This window comes from Magallana gigas, chromosome 2 (genome assembly GCF_963853765.1).
Source record: "Magallana gigas chromosome 2, xbMagGiga1.1, whole genome shotgun sequence".
Classification (NCBI taxonomy): Eukaryota; Metazoa; Mollusca; class Bivalvia; order Ostreida; family Ostreidae; genus Magallana; species Magallana gigas.
In genome coordinates this window covers 45,548,319-45,563,388 of record NC_088854.1, presented here as the reverse complement: position 1 = coordinate 45,563,388, position 15,070 = coordinate 45,548,319, and the positions used below count along the sequence as shown (strand labels likewise).

Sequence of the window (15,070 nt, the reverse complement as noted above, 5' to 3'; positions counted from 1 at the left end):
CTGAGTCAGAATACTTCACAATGCCATTAAACCTTTTTTTCAAAAAAGTAAAAAATAATACATTTAAAATATGTCTTGTGATATCTAGTAAATTATCCCAAATATGCACAATATTATTTTTTACAATTTCAGCATCGTACAACCTATATACCTTTTGTCTTCGAAAATGTGAGTGGCAGTTTGTAGAAAACGATTAGACTATAGCTACACTCTTGGATATTTGTAAGGAAAGCTAAAAGGACCAAAAACAAGACAGGTTAGTCTTTACTATACCAAAGACATAAAATTATTGTTTAGACTTACTTTTATAGCATAGAAAAACTATGCAGAGCAGACCTTATAAGCACCAAGTGTTTTTAATTCATAAATGTGCATTATGTTACAGGCTGATGTTCACTTTTATCAAACAACTTGAGAATGCAAAACAGCATTTCAACTTTTCACACAATTTCTCTACCTATCAAGCCAGAAACATTCTGCGATGCTACAAGAACACGTTATGAGGGCAAACAGCTCTATTATTGGTCATCCTGTAGTTCTGTTGATGGTAAGTCTATTCCAAGTGCCTTTTCAATGAAAACACAGGCACAGATATGGTTTGTGTGATTTGATTGCAAATTGAAAGTGTAAATATAAAGGGTGTGCCTTTGTCATCATTATGTCTACAAAACAGCAGAAGGCATTTCATCTTTTACATGTACACATGTTTTAATTTTTTCTGGCTTCATGTATATTTAATTTTCCAAAAGGTTTTCTTTATTAACCTGTATATCCATATGCTAAAAAAACTGATTTGTTGTCGAACCTAACCTCCAGGCCATTAGAAATGCACTACCTGATCTTGCATCCATTCAGGTTCCTACTGTTCTATAACTGACTAGTTTTTTATTAAAATTTTAAGATTTTCTTCCTCGTATTATTCCTTGAAATATTATTCTTCCTTTTTAAATTTGATATACATGTAAGTCCTTGATCCTTCTATTTTGCTCCACCCTACCTCAAGTAATTATGATTTTAACAAACTCGAACTCAAACTACGATGTTGATATTTATTTTTCCGCACAAGTTTCAGTTCTGCTTTTCTGGCTCAGTCACAAAGAATATCAAAGATTATAAATTATAGATAGGAATATATACAGGAAATCTTTAAAAATCTTCTTCTCAGAAATAATCAGCCAGAAAAACAGAAATTTATGTGGAAGCATTCTAAGGTAGTGTAGATTCAAAGTTGTGAAAATCGTGACCCCCAGGTGAGGGTGGGGTCACGATTGGGGGTGTCTAAATTTTACATGGGTATATATAGAGTAAATCTTTGAAAATCTTCTTCTCAGAAACCAATCAGCCAGGAAAGCTTGAACATATGTGGAAGCATCCTCAGATAGTGTAGATTCAAAGTTGTGGAAATCATGACCCCTGGGGGTTGGGTGGGAAACAATAGTGGCTAGAATTTTAATATAGGAATATGAAGAGTAAATTTTAAAAATCTTCCTCTCAGAAACTAATCAGCCATGAAAGCTGAAACATATGTGAAAGCATACTCAGGTAGTGTAGATTCAAAGTTTGGAAAATCATGACCTCTCGGGGTAAGGTGGGGTCGCAATGGGGGGGGGGTCAAATTTTTACATAGGAATATCTAGAGAAAATTTTAAAAATTTCCTTCTCAGAAACCTGTCAGCCAGGAAAACTGAAACTTATGTGGAAGCATTCTCAGGTAATGTGGATTTGAATATTAAAATTGTGAAAATCATGACCACCGGGTGTAAGTTGGGGCCACGATAGGGGTCTTAATTTTATATAGGAATATATAAGGTAAATCTTTAAGAATCTTTTCAGAAACCAATCAGCCAGAAAGTTAAAACCTATCATGTGGAAGCATTCTCAGGTAGCGTAAATTCAAAGTTGTGAAAATCATAATCCCCGGGAGTAGGGTTGGAACACAATTTGGGGTCTTATATTTACATAGGAATATGAAGAGTAAATCTTTAAAAATCTTCTTCTCAAAAACCAATCGGCTAGGAAAGCTGAAACCTTTGTGGAAGCATCTTTATGTACTGTAGATGCAAATGTGTGAAAATCATGACCCCTCGAGGTTGGGTGGGGCATCAATGGGGCCCCCTAATTTTTACATAGGAATATAAAGAGTAAATCTTTAAACATTAAAAGCATCCTCAAGTAGTGTGGATTCAAAGTTGTGAAAACCATGACCCTCAAGGCTAGGGTGGGGTCACAATGGGGGGGAGGGGGCGTAATTTTTACATAGGAATTTAAAGAGTAAATATTTTAAAATCTTCTTCTCAGAAACCAATCAGCCACGAAAACTGTAACTTATGTGGAAGCATCCTCGGGTAGTGTAAATTCAAAGTGATGAAAATCATGACCCCTGGAGGTTAGTTGGGGCAACAATTCGGGGTCTAATTTTTACACAAGAATATACAGATTAAATATTTTAAAATCTTTTTCTAAAAAACAAACGAGCCAGAAAAGCTGAAACCTTTGTGGAAGCATCTTTATGTAGTGTATATGCAAAAGTGTGAAAATCATGACCCTTCGAGGTTGGGTGGGGCCACAATGGGGCCCCCTAATTTTTACATAGGAATATAAAGAGTAAATCTTTAAATATTTTCTTCTCAGAAACCAATCAGCCAGGAAAGTAGAAGCATCCTGAGGTAGTGTAGTTTCAAAGTTGTGAAAATCATGACCCCCTGTAGTAGGGTGGGGTCACAATAGAGGTCTAATTTTTCATATGTATATATATAGAGTAAATCTTTAAAAATATTCTTCTCAAAAAACCAATCAGCCACGAAAACTGTTACTTATATGGAAGCATCCTCAGGTAGTGTAGTTTCAAAGTTGTGAAAATCATGACCCCCGGTAGTAGGGTGGGGTCACAATAGAGGTCTTATTTTTCATATGAATTTTTAGAGTAAATCTTTTAAAATATTCTTCTCAAAAAACCAATCAGCCACGAAAACTGTTACTTATGTGGAAGCATCCTCAGGTAGTGTAAATTCAAAGTGATGAAAATCATGACCCCTGGAGGTTAGTTGGGGCGACAATTCGGGTTATAATTTTTACACAATAAAAAAATTAAATATTTTAAAATCTTCTAAGAAACTAATGAGCCAGAAAAGCTGAAACCTTTGTGGAAGCATCATCAGGTAGTGTAGATGCAAAAGTGTGAAAATTATAACCCCTGGAGGTTTGGTGGGGCCACAATGGGGGCCCCTAATTTTTACATAGGAATATAAAGAGTAAAACTTTAAAAATCTTCTCAGAACCCTATCAGCCAGGAAAGCTTAAACCTCTAGTGTAGATTTAAAGTTGTGAAAAACATGACCCCTAAATGTTGGGTTGGGCTATAATTGGGGGTCTAATTTTTATACAGGAATATACAGATTAGATATTTTAAGAATCTTCTAAGAAACTAATGAGCCAGAAAAGGTGAAACCTTTGTGGAAGCATCTTCAGGTAGTGTAAATTCAAAGTTATGAAAATCATGACCCTTGAAAGTTAGGTGGGCCACAATAGGAGGGTCGAATTTTATATAGGAATAGATAGAGTAAATTTTTAAAAATCTTCTCAGAAACCAATCAGCCAGAAAAACAATTGGGGGTCGAATTTTTACATAGGAATATATAGAGTTAATCTTTAAAAATCTTCTCAGAAACCAATCAGCCAGAAAAGCTGAAATTTGTGTGGAAGCATCTTTAGGTAATGTAGATTCAAAGTTGTAAAAATAATGACCCTTGGGGGTAGAGTGGGACCACAATGGGGGGGTCTAATTTTTACACAGGAATATTTAGATTAAATATTTTAAAAATTTCCTTCTAAAAAACTAATTGGTTAGAAAAGCTGAAACTTGTGTGGAAGTACCCTCAGATAGTGTAGCTGAAAATTTGTCTAAATCCTGAACCCCGGGGGTAGCGTGGGGGCACAATGGCGGTCTAAGTTTTACATTAGAAAATATAGATTAGATTTTTAAAAAAAATCTTTTTCTCAAAAGCGAATTGGCTGGAAGGGCTGAAATTTCTGTGGAAGCATTCTCAAGTAGGATTAATTCAAATGTGTTTATATCATGATCCCCGGGGGTAGGATGGGCTCACAGTAGGAGGACTAATTTTGAATAAGAAATATATAGAGAAAAGGGTATAAAAATCTTCTTCTATAAAACAATTACTTAGAAAAGCTGTAACTTTAGTTGAAGCAAATACAGGCCACACTGGGGATTCAATTGTACAGCGGAAAATATTTTAATAATTCACAAAAACTGAAATGTTATCACATATGGTTTTACTTATACTAACATGCAGGCATTTCGACATATCATTAATTCTTTAAAATTGTTTATACTTTGGCCCTTGGACAATTCTTAGGTTTTACAAGCGGTTCAGAGTTTGATGTAGGTTTATATCCCATTATAAGTGTTTAGGATCTTTTTGAAAACTGCAGTGCTTTACATGTGATATTACTTAAAAATCATCCTGTTAGAAAGGTGACTAATGATAAAATATTACTTAAAAATCATCCTGTTAGAAAGGTGACTAATGATAAAAAATGTAAAAATGTCCGGGGGTGGATTTTTTAATACAGGATCTACATGCATTAAACTACATTGTCCAGATAGTTTGTATTATGACTCCATTAAGCTGATTTTATCATAACTATTATTCTCTGGTGAGCAATGTGACCCATTGGCCTCTTGTTATAAATATGGTTTCCTAAGGAGATTATACTTCAAACCAAAATCAAATTATGATAACGTTTCAGGAGAATAATGCCATACAAATTATTACTGACCAGAACGTTTAAAACAAAGACTTTAAAACATTGTCTCCTATATATTTGAATTTGAACCGTCAAATCCCAATTATGGCCCCACCCTACACCTAGAGATTATGATCTCAACAAAATTAAAACACCACTTCCTTAGATGCCTCCACACAAAATTCAAATTCTCTAACCATATAGTTTAAAAATGAATTTGAAAAAATCTATATATTCTTTATTTTAAAGAATGATCCTCTTTTTATGGTCCAACATACCCCATGAATAGATTGAAGCAACAGCTGGGTCAATGTTTTTAAAAGAAAAGATCATAAACAAAGTCTTTAATAATCTCATAAAATTTTTGGGCCTTAAAAATTGAAACTTTTGTGCAATCATTCACAGGTAATATAGATTCAAGATTTTTCAAAACACGGGGAATCACATTTTAACATAGACATGTATACTAGTATATGAAAAAACTATTAAAATTCTCGAAGAGGAATATAAAGGGGAAAATAAAATGTATTTTGTTATAACTCAAACATTTCAATGCTGTATTTTATGAGATTTCTTATAATTGATTTTTATTGCTTAAACTGAGACACATGGCCAAACCATTATCAAAATTTTCAATTCACTCAATTAAGTCTTTAACTCAAATTCTCTAAAGAAAAGTGAATAAGTTTCAGGCCAATACTCAGACCTGAAGCAGAGTATTGACTTCAGGAAAGTTGATTGAGTTGATTTGATTGAATTGATTTTGAGCTCATTGAATGGGCTCTAAATTTAAAATAATATTACAATGTATATAATATTATTTATGTCTATGTCTTGAGAGCTGTAATGCTATAATATGTGATATAATCGTGCAACTATCCTAATTAAATGTCTAAAGTGTTTAAGCTTAGTCCTCTTCATCATCACTAGAGCACCAAAGGGGATTCAATGTTGATCAGTGGAATGCAGTTTCAATTTTGCATTTCTGGCCCTTTTAACGAAGGATGCTTTATTCCATGTTTTGTTGAAATTTGCCTAAATGTTTAAAAGCTAAAATAGTAAGGTGGGTTCCTATTAAAGAAGACTTCGGTTGTTGGTTGAGATATTGTATTTTTCTGAGCAGAATCTCTACAATATGTAAACATTCTTCATTCACACGTGTTTTAGCCAAATTTGTTATTGTGAATTTCTTTAAACTCTATTATTGTACATCAATAGATCCAAAATCTGCATCAGAGAGAGGAAAACATGAACACTTCATCTAAATCTATCAACTTGGACACACAGAAGGAGAGAATAGAAAGTATTGAAAACATATACACGTACATGTATAATAATATGAACAGATAATCTACTCATTTTCTGAAATTCTTCCTGGTAAAATCTCAATTTGACATTCTTTAAGAATGAAATATAATCAATTCTTTTTACAAACAAAAATTTTACTTATTGAAAGAAATAAATAATAAAAATATTTTTTTTATATCTAAAAATATCAATTGCATTTTGTTTTACTTTGAATGTTGTCTTTTAAGGAACTGTCAACCAGAATGAAATTGACTTAGCATTGTAGACGTTGTTACGGTAAAAAGGTAATGGTAACAATTATATTTTTGATATTATCATTTAAACATTAAATATTAAATAAAATCTTCCTGTAAATCAATTACATGTAAATCACGATGCACAAAAGGTCAATCGTCGTTTGCAATAATACCGAAATAAAAGCGTTGTTTTAAAAACTTTCCTCTAGTCTCAAAAGCTTTTTTTGATTGCGTTGCTTGGTACGATACCCTCAGGAGGACATAGCTAGAACAGAGTTGCTAAGTAAATGCAAACAACGAATTGAATTAAAATATCTTTCTATATCAAGATGCAAAAAACTGTATAGCGACTAGTACCACATAATTTGTTACATTTCCACATATCTTTATTTTCTTTTGGTTCATTTATCAATTGAATGAAATTTTGATTATTTTTTCGATTTAAATGGATGTCTTAGAAATACAATTTTATGCATGAAATATTCACCTGGTATCATATTCATTAGATACTGGTTTTTTGAATGATCACTTAGATATTTTAAAGATAAATCTTTTCGATGTATGAAATTTTTTTCAAATTATGTTTCTTTAGAATTTACAAGGTTAACTTTATTCCTAAAGAATTATTTAAACTTTAAAGATAATACTGCAGAAGTATCAAAAAATTCTACAGAGGCCCGGGTTAACCTAAACAGGTGCCACAATAAGGATTTATATTTTGAGATTTTTTTCAACACTATGTAGTTTTTATTTGTAAAGTTGGTGTAAAAGCAAACAGATATCAGTATAAAAGAACCCTTTTTTTAATCCATGGTTAAAAGAAAATTCAAAGCTTTAAGAATAGTTTACTTTTTGTTTCTGAAATTTGCAATATTACTGCACCTTTAAAATAAGTATACATTGTATCTGAGTTACCTTTTAAAGCTATTGGTCTTTTTGTTTCAATATAGCCACATTTAGATGTCACTATTTAGATACGAAATTTGACCGCATGACTACGAACAATGTTTTACTTAGCATTTTTTGTTAAAGACAATAATTCATTCTGATCGTTCAAACATGGAATGGATGGGTTGGAAGAAAAATATTAAAAAGAATTTACTGTATACATTTTTCTAAGCAAGAATTTAAAAAGCTTTTGTGGTTTCTTGCATACTAATTAAATGATAAATAATAGAATACATATATAAATAGGACTAGATGGTCTTGGCCATTTTAGGCTAAGCCCACCTTCTAGAATAAAAGATGAAGAGCGGATTAGAAAAATGTAGGAAAATATTCAAATTTTAAAGCTAACATATTTAGATTTTCGTACTAAATTACAAATTACGACTAGAGATACCTTATCTAAAGGTTTAACGAAGATTTGATGGTAAACAAAGATATGAGATATAAATTGAAATAATTACCTTTTCTTCTGCAGGCTCCAAATGTCTTGAATGTGGACAATGGCGGACAAATAAAAGCCAGGCGATTCATAAAAAGCATATTCTTTTAACTAACAGTACCAAAAAATTCCACAAAAGGAGACGGAATCAAGAAACTACATGAACAATTTCTGTGAATCATGTCAACCTGGGAACTATCGTCTGTATTTCGTGATTTTTACGTATCAAATCAAACAGAGACTTCGGTAAATCAAACAGTTAACTGTTAACATGCGCAAATAAACCAAAATCTGATGTATCAAAAAAGTACTGAAATACAATTCATTTAGTACAAAGTTCAGAATTGTTCATGAACATGAAATCCAATGTATCTAAATGTATTTAACTTTCCCTATGGGAACTTATCTCCAATTTGTAAAATTATTCAGATTTTTACTTCTCAATAATGCATATTCATTAATGAAACATTGGTGTAACTGTTGAACAAATATTTTTTCTCACTTATATATCAGACTTAAATGAATTGCATTCTAATTGTATACCTAATTATACTAATGTCAAACAGTACTTGTATATATTTGACTGCACAAAGTGAAGGTTATCGTTGTAAGAATAGAATTATATATTGCTACACTTTATAAAGATTGCTAGCACATAAAGAAGTAACTCAGATAAAGAAAGTTTGCAAAGGGATGTCATTATAACTATTAATATATACTAATATTCTGTTGATCAACATGAAAGGGAAGCAACTCCCCTTTATAATTGTAGTTGAAAATGTCCCAGAAGAGTTATCACTCGTTTCATTGATATTGGAATATTGATATTGCTTTCCTTCAAATTGAAACTTTATCATACATGATTTCCTTTTATATGTTTAAATTTCGTAGCAGATATATGTAAATATCTCGAATAGCATGTAAAGAAACTCATCTTAAATGATATGGAAAAAGCAACATCAAAACATGCTTTTTTGCTGCTCAAGCTTCTTGAAAAATGTTATTTGTATAAACAGGAAACAAGAGTCGCTTTTTTCCAGTCTGCTTGTTGAAAGTGAGCCAAGGAATAAAAAGAAAAATACATGTTACATCCGAAACCATTTTGTTTTTTTCTGTTTTAAGCACCAACCCATTTTAAAACCTACTTTTATTCATAAAATAAAAAATGTAAATCTCTTGGCGTCAAAGAAACCATGATTTGATGCCAAAAAAAGATACATGTGAATTTTTCCAAACAAGATTTAATTTGTTTGCTAAAATTATTGTTGATAAAAATCTTTGTAAAGCTTCTTTTCAACAAATTCCTGTGTAAAGTCTCAATCCACCATTATGGGCCCTATCTACCTTTCTGGATGAAAGTAAACACATTTTTAATTTACAGGAGCAAATAATGTTTCAAAACAAGTTTAACCTAATATCTATTTTTGGCTGAATCAAATATGAGAAGATATTGTTAAAGGTAGCTTTTCAGCTTTTCTGTATTTTTTTTTCAAAAATATTTTGGTCAGCCAAATTTTTCCATAGATATAATATATAAGCATTTCCAAGAGAAACACCTTAATAATTTTGCCCAACTTTAAGCGTTGTTGCTACAAGTAATTTTACCCAGTTCAAGTACCTGAATCAAAAATATTCCAATGAGTCCAAGTTCAGTTGCAATGAAATAGAACAAAAGATTGAATTCAGGTCGTTTATTAAATGAACCAAATTTAATTTGTATTGTTCAAATTGAAAACAATACATTGAACAACATAAAATCATTGTAAAAATGACAAATTAATTTGCAAAGATTGAGTTAAAACTCCTTGTTGCCTAACAAGAATTGATACTATTTTGAGATGTTTTTTTCACAAGTTAAATTTTGTGTATGACTTAATGCATATCGTATATCTTTAAAGATTCTTTTTAAACATTAACCTGAAAAAAAATCTAATTCGAAAATGCATTCTTGCCCAAATCTACCTCCTGGATATATGTTTGTCTGTCTGCTGATTTCTTATGTTGTAATAAATAGAGAAAAATTAAAGAAAAATATCTCTGGGATTCCTCTCAAAATATTTTTCCAGAAAGATAAAACTTGTGTGGTAGCATCCAAAGGTAGTGTCGATTCAGGTTAATTCAAATCTTGATAACCAGTGGTATGGTGGAGCGACAGTGGGATGGTTGGATTTTTACATAAAAATGAATTGGAAATCATCTTTCATAATCTTTTCTCTAAAACTTTAACAACCAATGGTACTTGACGTTATGTATTTGATACCAATAATTAGATATGATTAATTACGTCCAATATCTTTCGTTGGCACGGATGTTAGTGCGAAGGGGGGCAGAGTGCCCGGACAAACTCAAGGGTCCAAGCTGGCGACCACCATACCCTTTCACATACAACCACTGTCGATCACGGGAATCGAACTCGGCTTGCAGCGGTGATAAGCGAGTGCATTGTCCACTGCACTTCTTGGACACATATTTTACTTTGGCCAAGAGAGATCAACTAGCATTAAAATAATTCTTTGGAAATAAATTTGTATATATAAGAAAGATTTGTTATCTGTCTTTCCTACCCGTGTTATGTTTAAATTTTTAATTCATTTTAAAGATTTAATTTATATGAATTAAACTCTTAACGTACCTTATCACAGTAGGTTAAATGGTAAACTGAGATACAGAAAAACAAACGAAAAATGAAATTCTCAAAATATCAAAATTGTTATTTTAACGATAAAATTCTTTTTTACGGTGTTTCATGCGGGTAGTTGGGATGTGAGCTCTCTCTCTCTCTCTCTCTCTCTCTCTCTCTCTCTCTCTCTCTCTCTCTCTCTCTCTCTCTCTCTCTCTGATTGACGAATATTTCATATGCAAAACATACATGTATCAATCTTTAATAGAAGAGAGCTCATATGAAAAATGTCTTGATCCGCTCTATTGTCTGTTTTACTTTTCATTTTCAATAAGACACTACTATACATCGTCACTCCTTATAAACACGTAATTCGATTAGTATCATAGCGTTAAAAGTTGTTTAAATACCTTATATATATTTAAATATTGTTTACATTTTCTAGATCTTTCCTTCAAAACACATTTCACTGTATTAAGATATTGTATATGCATACCAAAAAATAAACTTTAAACAAACTTTAAGCATAATTTAGACTTATATAAATTCGGTGGGTAAATTTTTTTGAGATATACAAACCATTGGAAGCATAACGTTTGCTGTTCATGTGTATTATATAGAATATCATTCCCCCAAAGTAAAATAGATATCAAAAATAGATTAATAATTTTTGCGAACAACTTATAAGATATAATAAATGTTCCTATACAATATTTGGGGAAAAAAATCATGTCTCCCTTTTTCACATTAACAGGTTTTTTCTGTACACATTATCTGTTATATTTTATCAAACATGTATGGTTTAACTGTGTTTTAAACTTTTAAAGTACTGTTAGCTATAGTCAGAGGCACCATTTCGGAGGAAATTACACTAATAAAAATTTATCCTTTTTCTAACTTTAAGGTATAGAAGGTTTTGAGTATTAAGAATTTGCAATACCAAAAACCACGAGATATATACTACTTCGAGAATTTTACATATTCATGCTTGTATATGAAATATACAAAATCACACAATATTGAATAACAGAACAGTAAATGATAATTTTAAAAATATTTTAACGATTACTATAACAATTAATGATTTACAATATGTACTAATATTTATGCTAAAAAATTCAACACAAACTCTAGAAAACAAACGTACCTTTTTTACGCCCCTGCTTAAAACCCCATACAGTTGGGTACACTTAAGCATTGTATATATAGATACGCAAGTAACTTCGTAAAAAGGTAATTATCGTTATGTGATTAAAAGTACACGTAAAGATGTTTTTCCCATTGTAAAAACTATGTCGATATTACACTATTTTAGTGGCTGTAAGATAGAAATCCAACATCAAACTCAAATATAGATCATAAATTTGATATTAAATATAAGTAAAAGTGCAGTGATTTGCTTTATTTTTCTCATATTGGAATTCTAGATTAGAGTAAATAGAATGAATGCCTGTTATTTTAAACATTCACCCCATTTATCCACGATCGTCATTCGATGAGATCAAAAACGAGAGAAACTATGAAAATCTTAACAACTGAAAGGGTTGACTTGACTTGAAAGTCTTTATAGAAATCTTTCGACGTAAGTTTATGTAGTTCAGAATTAAGGGTAGTACATAAGGTAGTGCCTAATTACAAAGTAAATAGGTAGATCATCAAATTATTCCATTTTTCTTCAATGTCAGGATTTAATTTTAATATATTTTAATATTTTTTTTACCACCGCAAAACAGAAAATCTTAAAATGACTGCAGTTTTAGACAGCAGAAATATTCTTTAATTTTTTGGATTTTTAAATTATTTACCGCAGAACTTTCATTAAAACAAATTGGTGGTTTCTGTTACAAAAAGTCCTTCAACACGCTTGGATATTAGAATGAGACCCAAATTAAAAATGCAAATTTAACCACAAATTATTATGACTTAAATATTTGAGTTTTCTGACTGGAAGTAGAATTTTTTGGTTTATTTTACATCGCATAGATGACATGTATAAGGATTTTTATTAATGTATTCATTCTATGTAAAATAACTCAAATACGTAAAAAAATACGATGACAATTGAAAGTTAAGACAAAAAAAGACGAATGAAAGGAGAATAAGCATTGAAGATTACTGTTTTTATCTTAAAATCCAAAATAAAAATATTCATTTCTCAATTCATTTATATCGGCATATTGGCCATCAGAGAAACTATGCTGTGTTGCGAAAATTACCAAGTAAATGAGTAGTAATTATACGTTTGATGTTTTCTAACTTTTCCGTCCTTATCAAATACTCAAATTCAAAAAATATAATAATAAGAACTCCTCTCTGAAGAATAAAAGTAGCCATTTAATCAAATCAGATGTTACTGACACTGAATAAAAAGCAGAATATGAAAACACTTAAAAAACTAAATAGATATTTGCATGAACATAAAATGTTTAGAGACAACAAATTTAGAATTAATTCTGGATCATTTGATACAATATTAGCGTTATGGTTTATTTTGTGTTTTTCTACTACAAGAAATCATGCTGCAGCCTAAAACTTTCATGTTGCTGTTACAAGTCGTCTTAAACACTCAGGTCACCAGTAACCACCTATATAAGTACACTGTCCATGTTTACATGTATATATTTAACCTAACCCTGAAATATTATATCTTTTTATGTAATTTTTTTCATTTATCATTATTAACAACACGTAAAAAATTATTTTTCCAATATTAATGTTTACAATGCTTTAGAAATGCATTTTTAATAGGCAGCCAAAATTTGAGTGTCATTCATTGAATTATAAGCAAGTTACAGAGCTTGCAATACTTTGCTATGTTAACAAAGCTTTTGTTTACATTTTGAATGTGGAAGTGAAAATTCCAATTTTAGACCTAAAATGAATGTGTTTAACGTTAGAAACTGTTTATTTATGTTAAAAATGGATAAGAAGATAGACAAATCAGCTTGAAAAAAGATTTTTACTGGTATATTGAACCTATGTAAACAAAAACGGCACGAGCCTTGTTTACATGACAAAAAATTGTGAGCCCTGTGTCTCGCTTATAACTTTACGACCTACTCTCAAGTTTCATTTGATCATTAGAAATGCTTTCCTAAAGCATTGTAAATAATGAAAATCAAATTTCATTTGATTATTATAAATGCTTTCCTAAAGCATCGTAAATAATGAAAACAGAAAAATATAATTTGACCAAAATCGTGACCATGCCCCTTTAAAGACACAAACAGTGGAAAAGAAGTGCAGGTAGACATTTCTAGTCTTCATGTAAAGCAGACCATATGTAGCAGTTTGAACATATTAGGACTTATTGAGAGATACACCAGATACATATATGTCATACGCCAGTAACATATGTCATTATATAAGAAGATAAATTTTACTTTAAATCTTGTTTCAATCAAATGGCTCCTATTTCATGCTTCGTTATTCGGATTTCCATGATATACAAAGTTGTTTTGTCAACCAATATTTTCCATTTGAGGAAATCCACCATAAACAAAAAAAAAACTTGTGGATGATCATAATCCGATGAGTCCAAGTTTATTTGCAAAGAGAATTGAACAAATGATTGCATTAAAGGTCTCTAAGTCAATGAACCACATTGATATTGTTTTTTTTAAAAAGTAAATAATGATAATAATAATAAAAAAGAACATTGAATAAATGACAAATCATTCTGTAAAGGTGGGGTTAAAAACCACCATCTTACAAACAAACAATGCTTATATGAAAATATGGGGAAAATATGAATTCTTTTATAATATATTGTATGCTTAAGGGATGTGGGTGGGTGGGTTAAACAAAGTTCATCAAAAAATGTGCGTCCAGCAGCCAGATCAGAGAAAATAAGAATGAGATAATAATCACATCTGACATGCTATATTACGCAATATTTACACAATGAGATTCGATGCTGGACGTGTTAACTGATCTATGAAAGAACATTTTTGGCACTTAACACTCGGTGACCCTGTTGTGCGCAAATGCAATTTACAGACTATCAAACAACCTGGGTATCTTGACCATGGGAAGTTAATGGTTATACCCCCTGCATGCGCACATCTGCTATTATGCATAAAGTTTATAATAATAACTTGATTTTATAAAGAGATATAAGATTGGCTCATACGTCCTATGAATAATTACAAAATGTGTTCCCAAAAATGTTTTTTTTTTACATTAAAATTAGTTTTTTGTTATAAATAACAGTCCTTCCCCTGTTACTCGTTTTGCCTTCACAATTCAATACATTTATCCCCATCTTGCAGATTTATGATATATGATATGGAAAGGTTCATCATTCACTAACTGTTATTTTACTCATTATTGGTGTTATCGTTTTTACCAGAATGAGTATGCTTTATCTTATTTAGTGTAGAAAGCATGTACACAAAATATCAAAATGTACACATCGACATAAAAAATGAGGAACTTTTGATAAGTTACATATAAATTTTCCAAGATCAAGAGAAAAGTAGAATCTTTGTACGATATGGTATATATTATATAAGGAAAATTAAAATTCTTTTTGATTTATAGTCCATGTGTTTTTTGTTGTTGTTTTCTTTTTTTTTTTTTTTTTTTGTTTGTTTGGTGGGTTTTTTTGGTCAATATCATGCTATTAATCAAAGAAACGCACCATGACATTGAAACGGCTGAACGCAAACAAAAGCAGGTTCACGAGCTCTGCAAATTCACTGGGTGTCTTGACAGATCGGAAGTCCACTGTGGGATATATCCATGTTTAATAAC

At 30.9% G+C, this 15,070-nt stretch overlaps 1 long non-coding RNA gene across 8 annotated transcripts in view; it reads left to right on the top strand.

The window, feature by feature from the left end:
* LOC105322282 (uncharacterized) overlaps positions 1-8,792 on the top strand; it is a 44,965-nt gene extending 36,173 nt beyond the window's left edge. For all 8 annotated transcript variants that reach the window (XR_010711170.1, XR_010711173.1, XR_010711169.1 and 5 more), the window contains 5 exons: positions 133-256; positions 386-547; positions 5,983-6,067; positions 6,300-6,356; positions 7,732-8,792. This is a non-coding gene — a long non-coding RNA (uncharacterized lncRNA). The remainder of the gene's footprint in view (positions 1-132; positions 257-385; positions 548-5,982; positions 6,068-6,299; positions 6,357-7,731) is intronic.
* The last annotated feature ends 6,278 nt before the right edge of the window (positions 8,793-15,070 follow it).